General features: G+C 35.3%; 1 long non-coding RNA gene across 1 annotated transcript; it reads right to left on the bottom strand.

The window, feature by feature from the left end:
- Positions 1 to 1,439: 1,439 nt before the first annotated feature.
- On the bottom strand, positions 1,440 to 6,917 carry LOC113470072. The gene is made up of 2 exons (XR_003393267.1): positions 6,707 to 6,917; positions 1,440 to 1,492 (listed from the first exon to the last, which is right to left on the bottom strand). It is a non-coding gene; the product is annotated as an uncharacterized LOC113470072 (long non-coding RNA).
- Between the last annotated feature and the right edge of the window lie 4,911 nt (positions 6,918 to 11,828).

An 11,828-nucleotide genomic window follows, 5' to 3' on the forward strand; every position in this document is an offset into this window, starting at 1 on the left:
ATGAATATCATAAATAATAATGAATCAAAAAGACCCAAAGCGCGCAAGTAACTATAATTTTCAATTCTAAATGAACCTTGAATACAAATTACAATGCTTGATTCTTGATTTTCAATCTCATCCTGATATCTCCGAGAAGAAAGGGTTCACTGGCATAAGAAGAAAGATATGGGCGAGGTTAGGAACCTATTATATGGAACGCTAAGATCTTCTGAGATGCTAGCAACCCTTATCTTATGGATAGAGAGGAGGGGGGCAAACTGTTCAAGGCTAAATTAGTTCTGAGGTTTCTGACCGATTCCAAGGCCAACGTGTATGCCTCTTCTAATAGATTCAGGTCGGCTTAATAACTCTGAGGGCTCAGAAATGACTTTTTCATCCAGAAGAAGAATAAGAAGGGACAACTTTTGGAATTCTTTTGATTCATAATTCATGCAGGTATGATTTGAATTGAATTCAGACTTCTAAGCTGAGAAGTAATGTATGTACCTACGTGAGAGTCGTATGTATTCAGGACGTAGACCTAGATAGTTTCACTGGAAAAGAAATGAAAGTACCTACAAGAAAGATTACCTAACAAGAGTATTCACAACAGTTGCTTTCTTTGATACAGCTGAATTCTCAAAAGATGTTCAACTAAACAAACAATTCGTCTCGAAATTTGAAAACAATAGAACGTACCTTGTTTATACTGAGAACAACTGCCCATACGAAAGTGTAGAAAGGAGCAAAATAAACACATCAAATTGAATTTTTGGACTTTGTTTATCCTAAAAAAAAACGAGCCCAAATAAACGCCAGAAAAATACTGCCAGTAAATGACACCTTAAAATGAATTTATGTTCATGGAAGTAACCAACACGACCTTTTTACTTTTTGTTTCTTGGCGTGGCAAGACCATCGCTCCCCTTGATTTTTCGGACGGCACAAAATGCTTTAATAAAAAATTAAACAACACAATAAAAGGAATGAAAATGTGATGCAAAAAAATGAAGTAAAAAAAAGCAAAGGGTTACATCACCATTAATTGCATCCTAATAAAAAAGTGGAACCTATTCTATTGTGAAAATTCAATAAGGGATATTGCACAAAGCTTCCTTCACTTCAAATCAAACTTCACGTAGGACAACGTAATTTTATTCGAAAATATCTGAAGTGAAGCAATACTGATACAGGAGCTGGCGTAGACTGCTGACTTTTGGAATTGTCATGTTGTGTTGGCGGCTGGATCAGGGGTCCGGTAGGTATTTCCTTGAATCATCTTTTACTATTTCATAGATGGAGCCAAACCAAGGAAATATTTTCAGTTTATTTTGATTGCTCCAGAACAGCATGTTGTGTTGGCGGCTGGATCAGGGGTTCACTCCGAAAGGTATTTCCTTGAATCATCTTTTACTATTTCATAGATGGAGCCAAACCAAGGAAATATTTTCAGTTTATTTTGATTGCTCCAGAACACCAACTCAGATGCATATCTTGGGCATTACTCCACCTGCAAAATGGAAGAAAATGTTCACACATGAGCCATGAGTTGGTAGCTATCTCAGAAATTGCGAGAACAAAGCACCCTGATAAAATGAAAAGCGTGAGAGAACACAAAGGCTCGGTCATTGGTCGACAAAATATTGCGGAAGGGTTTTTGAAAATTGTATAATTTTGAATGTTTGGACAGAAAAAAAGGGTTGAACGAGAAAAGGTTCAAATGGCATTGTAAAAAAAAGAGAAATTTGATGTTTTATTGTCCCTCGGATTGCACAACCACTTGGGCATTACTCCACCTGCAAAATGGAAGAAAATGTTCACACATGAGCCATGAGTTGGTAGCTACCTCAGAAATTGCAAGAACAAAGCACCCTGATAAAATGAAAATCGTGAGAGAACACAAAGGCTCGGTCATTGGTCGACAAAATATTGCGGAAGGGTTTTTGAAAATTGTATAATTTTGAATGTTTGGACAGAAAAAAAAGGGTTGAACGAGAAAAGGTTCAAATGGCATTGTAAAAAAAAGAGAAATTTGATGTTTTATTGTCCCTCGGATTGCACAACCCAACGGTTTTCAGTGATCCTAAAAGGTACCTGAAACCAAAATGGTTGTTAAAAAGGATATAAGTTGATATAACACACTTTCAATTTATTTTTTTGGTCTTTCAATACCTGAAAGGAGGAAGGACCTCCGAAAGAAGGAATGGTGAAATTGGGATTGTCCGAAATAGTTCCAGCTCTAATTCTTCTTCTTCGAGCTTATGAATTTGACACCTCTGATTTTCATGGTGAAAAAACTCTAAATTGCTAAAACATTTAGAAAGTTCAAAAATACTTACCTATATTTACCTAATTTTATTTATGGGTCTCTGCACAATAAGACGGCCTAATATGTCGAAGCACGAAATAAGTAGAAAAAAAAATCATGTTTAGACCCTTAAAATAATTATACATATGTGGCCGTGGTACCTTTATAGTGTAGCTATTATCCCTAATCCCTAGGCCATTCCAAATTAAGATTTCAGAATAAGATTAGGGAAAAAAGGTTAAAAAAAAAAAAAAAAAACGTGTGTGGGGTTCCAATAAATATGAGATTGAGGGATTTTATAGAAATCTATGTCTACCTTATGAAGTATGAGCAAGTCGGCGAGTACAGGTAGCTACTGAAAATCAATAAAAGAAACTCGGAAGTCTACAGCATCATTTACTCAAGGTAGTAAAGTAGGTTCCTAAAGTTGGATATCTCAAAGGTCAGTAACAAAGACACACTTCTGGTCACTGGTTCCTAAGTCTTTATCTCAAATACAGCAGAATATCTACCTCAGCTGGACCTGGACCATCGCCCTTCTCCTTACCAGGCGAGAACATTAACTACTTCCAACAGTGGTACAGGTAAGATATTGAATGGCCCATAAAGGTGCCTGTGTAGCATCATCATTCTGAACTCAAGTTTTGTGGAAACTCATTTTCTAAATTTATGGAGACAAAATACAGGTCCATAATAAAAAGAAGAACAATAAAACAAAATAAAATTATTCATAGCATTTTTCGAGCTGCTAATAAAGACATTAACCTATGAACCAGGATCTTTTGGATCCCATGAGAAGAAAACCTTCCCCCGTCCCCACCAAGAATATCAGCAAAACCAGAAATAGCTTGGTAAGTGTAGCTAATAAGGTTGGACTCTTTGTTACACCCACCTCAATTGAAACTTCATGGATGCAAGATGCAGTCCAAAATAATGAATGGGGTCTCATGATCTCGAGGTCCTGGGTTCGAGAGGGAGTGTAGCAATGCGATGGCATTGAATATCATAAATAATAATGAATCAAAAAGACCCAAAGCGCGCAAGTAACTATAATTTTCAATTCTAAATGAACCTTGAATACAAATTATATCCCGATTCCCCCTCTCCTGCCCAAATGGTTTTGTTCATTGTATTATTTTTTTCTTTTCTTTTATGATGTGATTTCGTTTCTTCTTCTCCATTGATACGATTGACTGCAACTTGTAAGTTCCGTTAATTCCAACTTGCATATGGATTCTAGAGTCTAGACCAGAGGACCAGACTCCTAGAATCTTTTGGGCTTTTCCACAAAAAGTTACACTTTATGGCAATTTTATTACAAGATGAAGTATGATATTGAGAATTTCGGGGTTTCTTTCGACTTTTGTGCTACGAATACGTAATAGATGGGCATACATTTGGTAACTTGTTGACTCATACATAAATATCGTTAATACTAACTTAATTTATGTAAAAATTTGATTGGTCACACAATTCCACCCCAAGGAATCATAAATCTCTTTGGTAGCCTGGAGATCTTGAAAACATAATTTTGCTGCATCTCAACTTCTCAACCCTTTCTTTACTCTGGTATCAAATTCCTTGTTTAACCCTTGGGCACTCAATGTGATCATAGAGATGGCCTATGAATCTAATCCTAGAGAATCTCACATTTTGAAAGCCTACAGAAGAAACTACACAATATAAAGGAGAAAGAAAGTCAAGGAAGACAAAATCACAATAGAATATACAAGTAAAAAATAGCTATTCAACTTCTGTCTTTGAGGTGGAAAACTTCAGAAGTACCTTCGGAAAAAAAATTGATTAATTCTGGTATACTAATGCCAACCTTTGAGATTATAGTGTGGTCAATAAGACAAAAGAACTAGTGATTTGTGCAAAGGGTTTAATGAAGTACCCTTCGGAAAAAAAAAAGATTAATTCTGGTATACTAATGCCAACCTTTGAGATTATAGTGTGGTCAATAAGACAAAAGAACTAGTGATTTGTGCAAAGGGTTTAAAAATAAATAGAATCACAAAAAATCTCGAAATCATCAAAGGTTAACAATTCTGAATTAAAAAAAAAAAAGTTTGACATCGCGAGCTCCACAGCAGCGTCTCTGGTTCTCACGCCAAGAATCAGAACCCCCCTCATAAATTTCCTAGAAATTCTCATCTCGAAATGTTTAATATGCATATTTATATAAACAGGTGTGAGTCCCAATCATCCAATTAAAGTCCCGGAGAAATGCGTGGAAAGGATAATAAAAAACGTGGTTCTTTTTCTCTGAACCAAGCTTCAACCGTAGGACTTTTGGTGTTGCTTTGGCATGGGATTTTGTTTGTCCAGAGATGGAAGTAAAAATGAGCTGGAATTTTAGATTGATTTCCACAGAGTTGACTTAAAAAAGCTACCTACGTAAGATATAGCTGTGTATTTTCCACCTAATTCAGATTGGTAAACTTGGCATCTCCACCAAATTCGGTGTGATAGGTATGTGTGTTTTTGACTCAATTTCCGAGACTTGTAAGGAGAAGTTTTGCGATGAAAAGTCCTAAGTTTTGGGCAAACTTTATACTCAGCTTTTTTAAACAAGATTAACAGATTCCTACACTGATCTAATTCAAGATCACTCAATTTGATCGGTTCAATAAACTCTTGTGGAAAACCACACATGCACATATTGATTCAATCCTTTACTTAACAAAAACACACAAAACAACATTATGAATAAATTATTTTTCATATTGATAGATAAGACCTTTTGGTATTAATTTATTCTCCCACGATATCAAAATGATCCAGCAAACCCGGAAGATAAAAGATCCTCGAGAAACAAAGAAAACCCTTTTTCGCTGCTACCAAAAGAAGAAGCAATTGCTCCTGTATTTGAATATTTAAATTTTGATCCCACCATCTTCCATATCTCGTGCATCTTTTAACAAGTTACCATTACCAGCATTGTTTGTGTTGGTAAAAATTATAATTATTTTCCCAAAGACGCACTGAAATCTTACCTCCCTCAAATTTTGAATAGGGTTTTGCCCCCACCAGACCTTTTTCTATGACGAAGAAATTTGTGGTGTGTATTGACAATAGACATATGTGATGAACATGTTGTGATATTTGTTTTTAAGTACATTAAAAGTAAAGGGGTAAAATTGAACTAATTACAGTGGTTCCCAAAGCTGATTATGGAAGGGAAAAAGCCCGAAAGGATATTTCAACACATTGTGAAATACATTACCTACTTTCCTTATTATAGGATAAGGAAAGTAAAAAAGACAAATGTCACTCTTTAACGTTAGTCCTCTTCAAAGCTCGTCGAATATAACGGAAAGACTGAGCACCCACATTCTAATGCAAATAAAAGACGAACAAGTACCTACACAACAAAAATTTCGAGCCGTTTCCGCTTTCGGCTCTTTCTTCAACGACAAAAAATGTGACTGCAAAAACTGAAAAATATCAGAGTAGGTATAGCTCATTGAGAATTCCATTTCATAGAAGGTTAAGGAAAATATGAGACACAAGATTTTCTAAGTAAAAAAATATTGTGTCCAAAGCGTCGGCGAAGAATAGCGGCAAAGTGGTTTGAGAACCCCTGAACAGAATGAGCTAAATTGGATGAGAAAATACAAAGAATATAAAACTAAAGAAAGGGTTATTACTTATTAGGTATACCAAGAACACTTGTTACTTCAACGCTATTATTTTAGAACCCTTCCTCTCAGAGGTTGACGGCCTTTACTGAGTTTATATTGAATCATTTTTTTAGTAATTAAAAACTACGAGTGCTGAGATTGAGGAAGCGAGGATTTTGACGATCAAGGTGGAAAAACAAAGCCCGAAATTTACATAAAATCAATAATGGTGAGAACTTACCTAGGAAGTTGTAAGATCCGGGTTGAAAAACCTTTCCCCATGATCCCTTTCATAAGGGATATCATGTCAGGTTTTGTTATGACTGAAGGGAAGACAGACAGGAATAGGAACCTTATGGAAGACGACAGGTGTAATAATAGTCCTAATCAAGAAACACTTGATATGTCTGCGTCGCCGCTGGGAATATGTCAACTTGGTTGATTCTCTCTGATATGGCAAGCAATGTAATCAAGCGTTTCATTGGTGTGAAAAATTTTTGCTGCCTTGGATAGGGTTAGAACTGTTAGAAGTGTTCTTTGTAATGAAATCATGAGACTTGTTGAATTCAGCAGTTCAGCAATTCCTATATTTGAAAATGTCAAAATATTTTTTGTTTCGCTTTGAGTAAGGAAAAAAGATCTTGTGTTATTCAAACTAATTGGCCGTTTTTATTCCTTATCTGTTTCTGCATGAGAAAATAACAGGTGTGGTCTTTTCTCTGCATTTAAGAGCGAACATTGGTGTCTCAGTAATTTTCAGATACATATTGTGTACCTACTGCCTACTTACCTAGATATATTCATCTAGGATTCGTAATAATAGACAACTCCACTAAATTCATTGGAGTACTTCGCGCCTTTACTAAAATTGAAATTGTATCGGAAAATTTGACATCCCCACCAATAGAGCTTCGTAAATTTCTCATCTTCGCCAATCGAGTTTGGTAATTTTGTCATCTCCACTACGTTAGTATGATTTTGTTTTGAACATGATGTCTTAGCTGAAACAAAAGTTAAATGTTGAGAATTAGACTTTTGAATCCTAGATTCAGGTATCAGATAGACTGACAAATAGATGTAGGCGAAATATGAATGCATAAAATAACAATATGCCATCAAGAAAGAGAAGCATAGAACTCACACAAAAAACTAATAAAAACATAATTAGAAATACAAACACTCGAAAATAGATTTCACATCTACATAAAATAAATATCAAAAAGTCGTAGCTCTGCATTTAGGAGCGAACATTGATGTCTCAGTAATTTTCAGATACATATTATGTACCTAGGTACTTACCTAGATACATTCATCTGGGGTTCGTAATAATTGACATCTCCACCAAATTCATTGGAGTACTTCGCGCCTTTACTAAAATTGAAATTGTATCGGAAAATTTGACATCTCCACCAATAGAGCTTCGTGAATTTCTCATCTTCGCCAATCGAGTTTGGTAATTTTGTCATCTCCACTACGTTAGTATGATTTTGTTTTCTTAGCTGAAACAAAGTTAAATGTTGAGAATTAGACTTTGAATCCTAGATTCAGGTATCAGATAGAACGACAAATAGATGTAGGCGAAATATGAATGCATAAAATAACAATATGCCATCAAGAAAGAGAAGAATAGAACTCACATCACAAAAAACTAATAAAAACATAATTAGAAATACAAACACTCGAAAATAGATTTCACATCTACATAAAATAAATATCAAAAAGTCGTAAAAAAGGATTGTTAAAAATTTATGAACACTGGATCCTTGGGATCCGAAGAGATTTTGGGGGTAACAGGTTCTTTTTTTTTATCCCTTCAGAAAAAAAAATAAAGGACCGTATCAGAAATTTCTGAGTGGCGGAATATAATGAGGGGTAAAGAACCCAGAGATTTCAAGGGTCGCTTGGAAAGGACATGGAAAAAATGGGTCTTGTCAAAATTCTGTAAGAGTTAAATAAATAAAGTGGGACAGGTATTCAAATTGAGCAACCTGAACGTACAAGAATGCAACCGAAAACCTGACTCAAGTCTGGGAATAGAATATACCTATACCTAATTACTTTGTTTATACTGCTAACATAAAAGTCCCTTTACACCCTAGCAGCAGACTGGAATGCTTCGGATTGCAAGGTTGAAGAGACAGGTACTTCTGAGCAATAATATTTGTATAATCTTTCGAGAAAGAAAACAATACAGATCAAATGTCAAATCCTTGGTCTAGACGAGGGATCACAAAGTTAAACTCAGAATTTCATAGTGAATCTTGTCAGAGTATGTGAGAGGACCAGTCATGGATTTATTGGCAACACCAACTTCGTTGAGACTGATGGTGGCATAACTATTTTGCATCTTAATGTCTGAATAAGCAAAGTTTTTACTTTTAAAACCTACACGAAAATGGAAAAATCAGCAGTTACAAAGACACAGTCTCCCCCTAATAGTCTAAACATCAAGTCAATCTAATGATAAAAAAATGCTATTCTTGAATATTAAAAGGCACAAAATCTATTATAGAACTCCCTGCACATTAATCATACAGAATCCTCCTGTCCAGACAGCGATACTATAATAAATCAGACATTATTATCAACCTCCCAATAGAAACCACAACAACTCTGCATGCCAATGAAAGAACTCAAAATAATTATGGATATTTTTTCTCCTGAACTATTGTTAAAATTGTTGGCTTTTTGACAACCGTCTAGACCTCGAGACATCCTACAAGAATAGTCAAAACATTGTCAGAGGGATGATTTTCTCCAAAGCTGTTACTTCAACATTTCAATATTGGCAATAAAACCTGCTCATAAATTGAACACAAATGATGTCTTTTATCCAACACAGTATCCTGTAATCCCCGATCACTGCAAATAGAATTATTCGTCAATTGCTGACACACTGGTATACGTAATTTCTTCAAAAGTTGTATTCAAATCATAATGTAAATTGAACATAAGGTAAAGTTAATCTTTCAAACATTCTACGATGACTTTGAATTTATCAAGAGCAAGAGAATTGTACGAGTATCTTGTATGATTCCTTTGCCACCTTTTCTTCTACAAACAAATTTACTTCCAAAGAAATGGTTCAAAATCAACATGATTACCATATTATTTTTCCAACATTATTCCGACACATCCTTTTCTCTGATTGAAACCATTATTATTCCTAATATTCTTAATGTTTTCATCAACTTCTTTCGTTGTTCGTATGTCCAATTAGACTGGAATGCTTCGGATTGCAAAGTTGAAGAGACAGGTACTTCTGAGCAATAATATTTGTATAATCTTTCGAGAAAGAAAACAATACAGATCAAATGTCTAATCCTTGGTCTAGACGAGGGATCACAAGGTTAAACTCAGAATTTCATGGTGAATCTTGTCAGAGTATGTGAGAGGACCAGTCATGGATTTATTGGCAACACCAACTTCGATGAGATTGATGGTGGCATAACTATTTTGCATCTTAATGTCTGAATAAGCAAAGTTTTTACTTTTAAAACCTATACGAAAATGGAAAAATCAGCAGTTACAAAGACACAGTCTCCCCCTAATAGTCTAAATATCAAGTCAATCTAATGATAAAATAAAAAATGCTATTCTTGAATATTAAAAGGCACAAAATCTATTATAGAACTCCCTGCACATTAATCATACGGAATCCTCCTGTCCAGACAGCGATACTATAATAAATCAGACGTTATTATCAACCTCCCAATAGAAACCACAACAACTCTGCATGCCAATGAAAGAACTCAAAATAATTATGGATATTTTTTTCTCCTGAACTATTGTTAAAATTGTTGGCTTTTTGACAACCGTCTAGACCTCGAGACATCCTACAAGAATAGTCAAAACATTGGTTACAGGATACGAACTATGAATGAAATGCCTTTAGAATTTTTAGTCGTCAGAAGGGTGAAATGTTGCTTCACATCTTGGAAGATTCAATATCTTTTGAGAGGATTGAGCAGAAAGATCGGACCAAGGACGTAGACGACTTGTGAAATTACTCAACATTTTCCAAGACATACTCGTACAAGTTAAAAATAACTCTATGACATACCCAACACTACAAAATATTCCAAATAAATTCCTCCTAGATTATTTCAAGTGGGGGAGAAGAATTGCAAGGGCGAAATTTGGGACTTATGGTTGGAAAACAAATCTAGATATGTATGCCTTAGCAAAAAGGTCCTTCTGGTCCTCCCTTTTAGACGGAATTCATGCCAGGAAACGCGTTTCATAAAACGTGGAGTTTGACGAAGCTGTTTGACGCCTTATTGTAATATTAATCCATCATTCAACATCTGTTAAAATAAGGTGGGTATCAAATTTCGCCCAACACCACTTGATCTCTGGACAAGTCCAATCAAAGTTGCCTCCTTCCTGGAGTTTGGGACAGAGAAGTGTGGAGATGAACACTAGTCTGCTGCCACTGCAACTGTAACAAGAACACTTTGGAACCAAAAGGACTAAGCGCACACAATATTATGCACTTTAATACATTTTTGGCACAGAGTCAATTTGGAAATAACAATCGTTGTCTTAATGTTTCCTATGTTTCCCAACACTACCCAACAGTGAGTGGTACAGGTAAGATATTGAATGGCCCATAAAGGTGCCTGTGTAGCATCATCATTCTGAACTGAAGTTTTGTGGAAACTCATTTTCTAAATTTATGGAGACAAAATACAGGTCCATAATAAAAAGAAGAACAATAAAACAAAATAAAATTATTCATAGCATTTTTTGAGCTGCTAATAAAGACATTAACCTATGAACCAGGATCTTTTGGATCCCATGAGAAGAAAACCTTGCCCCGTCCCCACCAAGAATATCAGCAAAACCAGAAATAGCTTGGTAAGAAACATCAGAAAAGTCCCACAGAAAATAAATAAAGAACAAAACAATAACTATGACAATCTTTTTCATATCTGGGGGGAACAGTTATTAGTACAAGAAAGAAGTCGGAATTTATGTTGAATGGTTCATTCTCGCCCGTCTGGTGTTGTCTGGCAAGGTATTATTTAGAATGTTTTGGACAGTTAGATTATTGCGCGGGTTAGGGCCGGGATACTGGAACTCTTTCGGATTTTTTTCTCACGATATGTGCAACAGGTGTGAAATGATAACAATAAGACTTATCATAATTCTTATGATTTATCTTCTCTCCTTTTTGGCTTCTTTCTTCTCTTCTACCATCATCATATCCCGATTCCCCCTCTCCTGCCCAAATGGTTTTGTTCATTGTATTATTTTTTCTTTTATGATGTAATTTCGTTTCTTCTTCTCCATTGATACGATTGACTGCAACTTGTAAGTTCCGTTAATTCCAACTTGCATGTGGGTTCTAGAGTCTAGACCAGACACCTAGAATCTTTTGGGCATTTCCACAAAAAGTTACAATGTATGGCAATTTTATTACAAGATGAAGTATGATATTGAGAATTTCGGGGTTTCTTTCGACTTTTGTGCTATGAATACGTAATAGATGGGCATACATTTGGTAACTTGTTGACTCATACATAAATATCGTTAATACTAACTTAATTTATGTAAAAATTTGTAGTGACAGTTTCTTCTATTTTTGGTTGGTAAAAAAGGTATACCTCATGATACTACCAATTTTATTCCTCAATGTTTTTTGTGCTATTACCTTGGATACTTTTCTTCGAGGTCCACTGGTTCTCTTGGAGATCTTTTCAACAATTAAAGCTCTTTTATGCCCTGGTCAGTGAGTTTTTTGGCCGAGATTTCTTTTACCAACAAGAGCATTCGTCAAGAATATGAGATCTTTCCCAATATTGTGTGTGGATATTTCTACATACTTGTATCTGCTGCTTGTACTGCATCTTGTCTCTTGAAGTCATTGCGATGCTGAAGCTATTTTTCACCTGAGCTTCTCCACTGAC

Source organism: Diaphorina citri, unplaced genomic scaffold (assembly GCF_000475195.1).
Source record: "Diaphorina citri unplaced genomic scaffold, Diaci psyllid genome assembly version 1.1 scaffold50, whole genome shotgun sequence".
NCBI lineage: Eukaryota > Metazoa > Arthropoda > Insecta > Hemiptera > Psyllidae > Diaphorina > Diaphorina citri.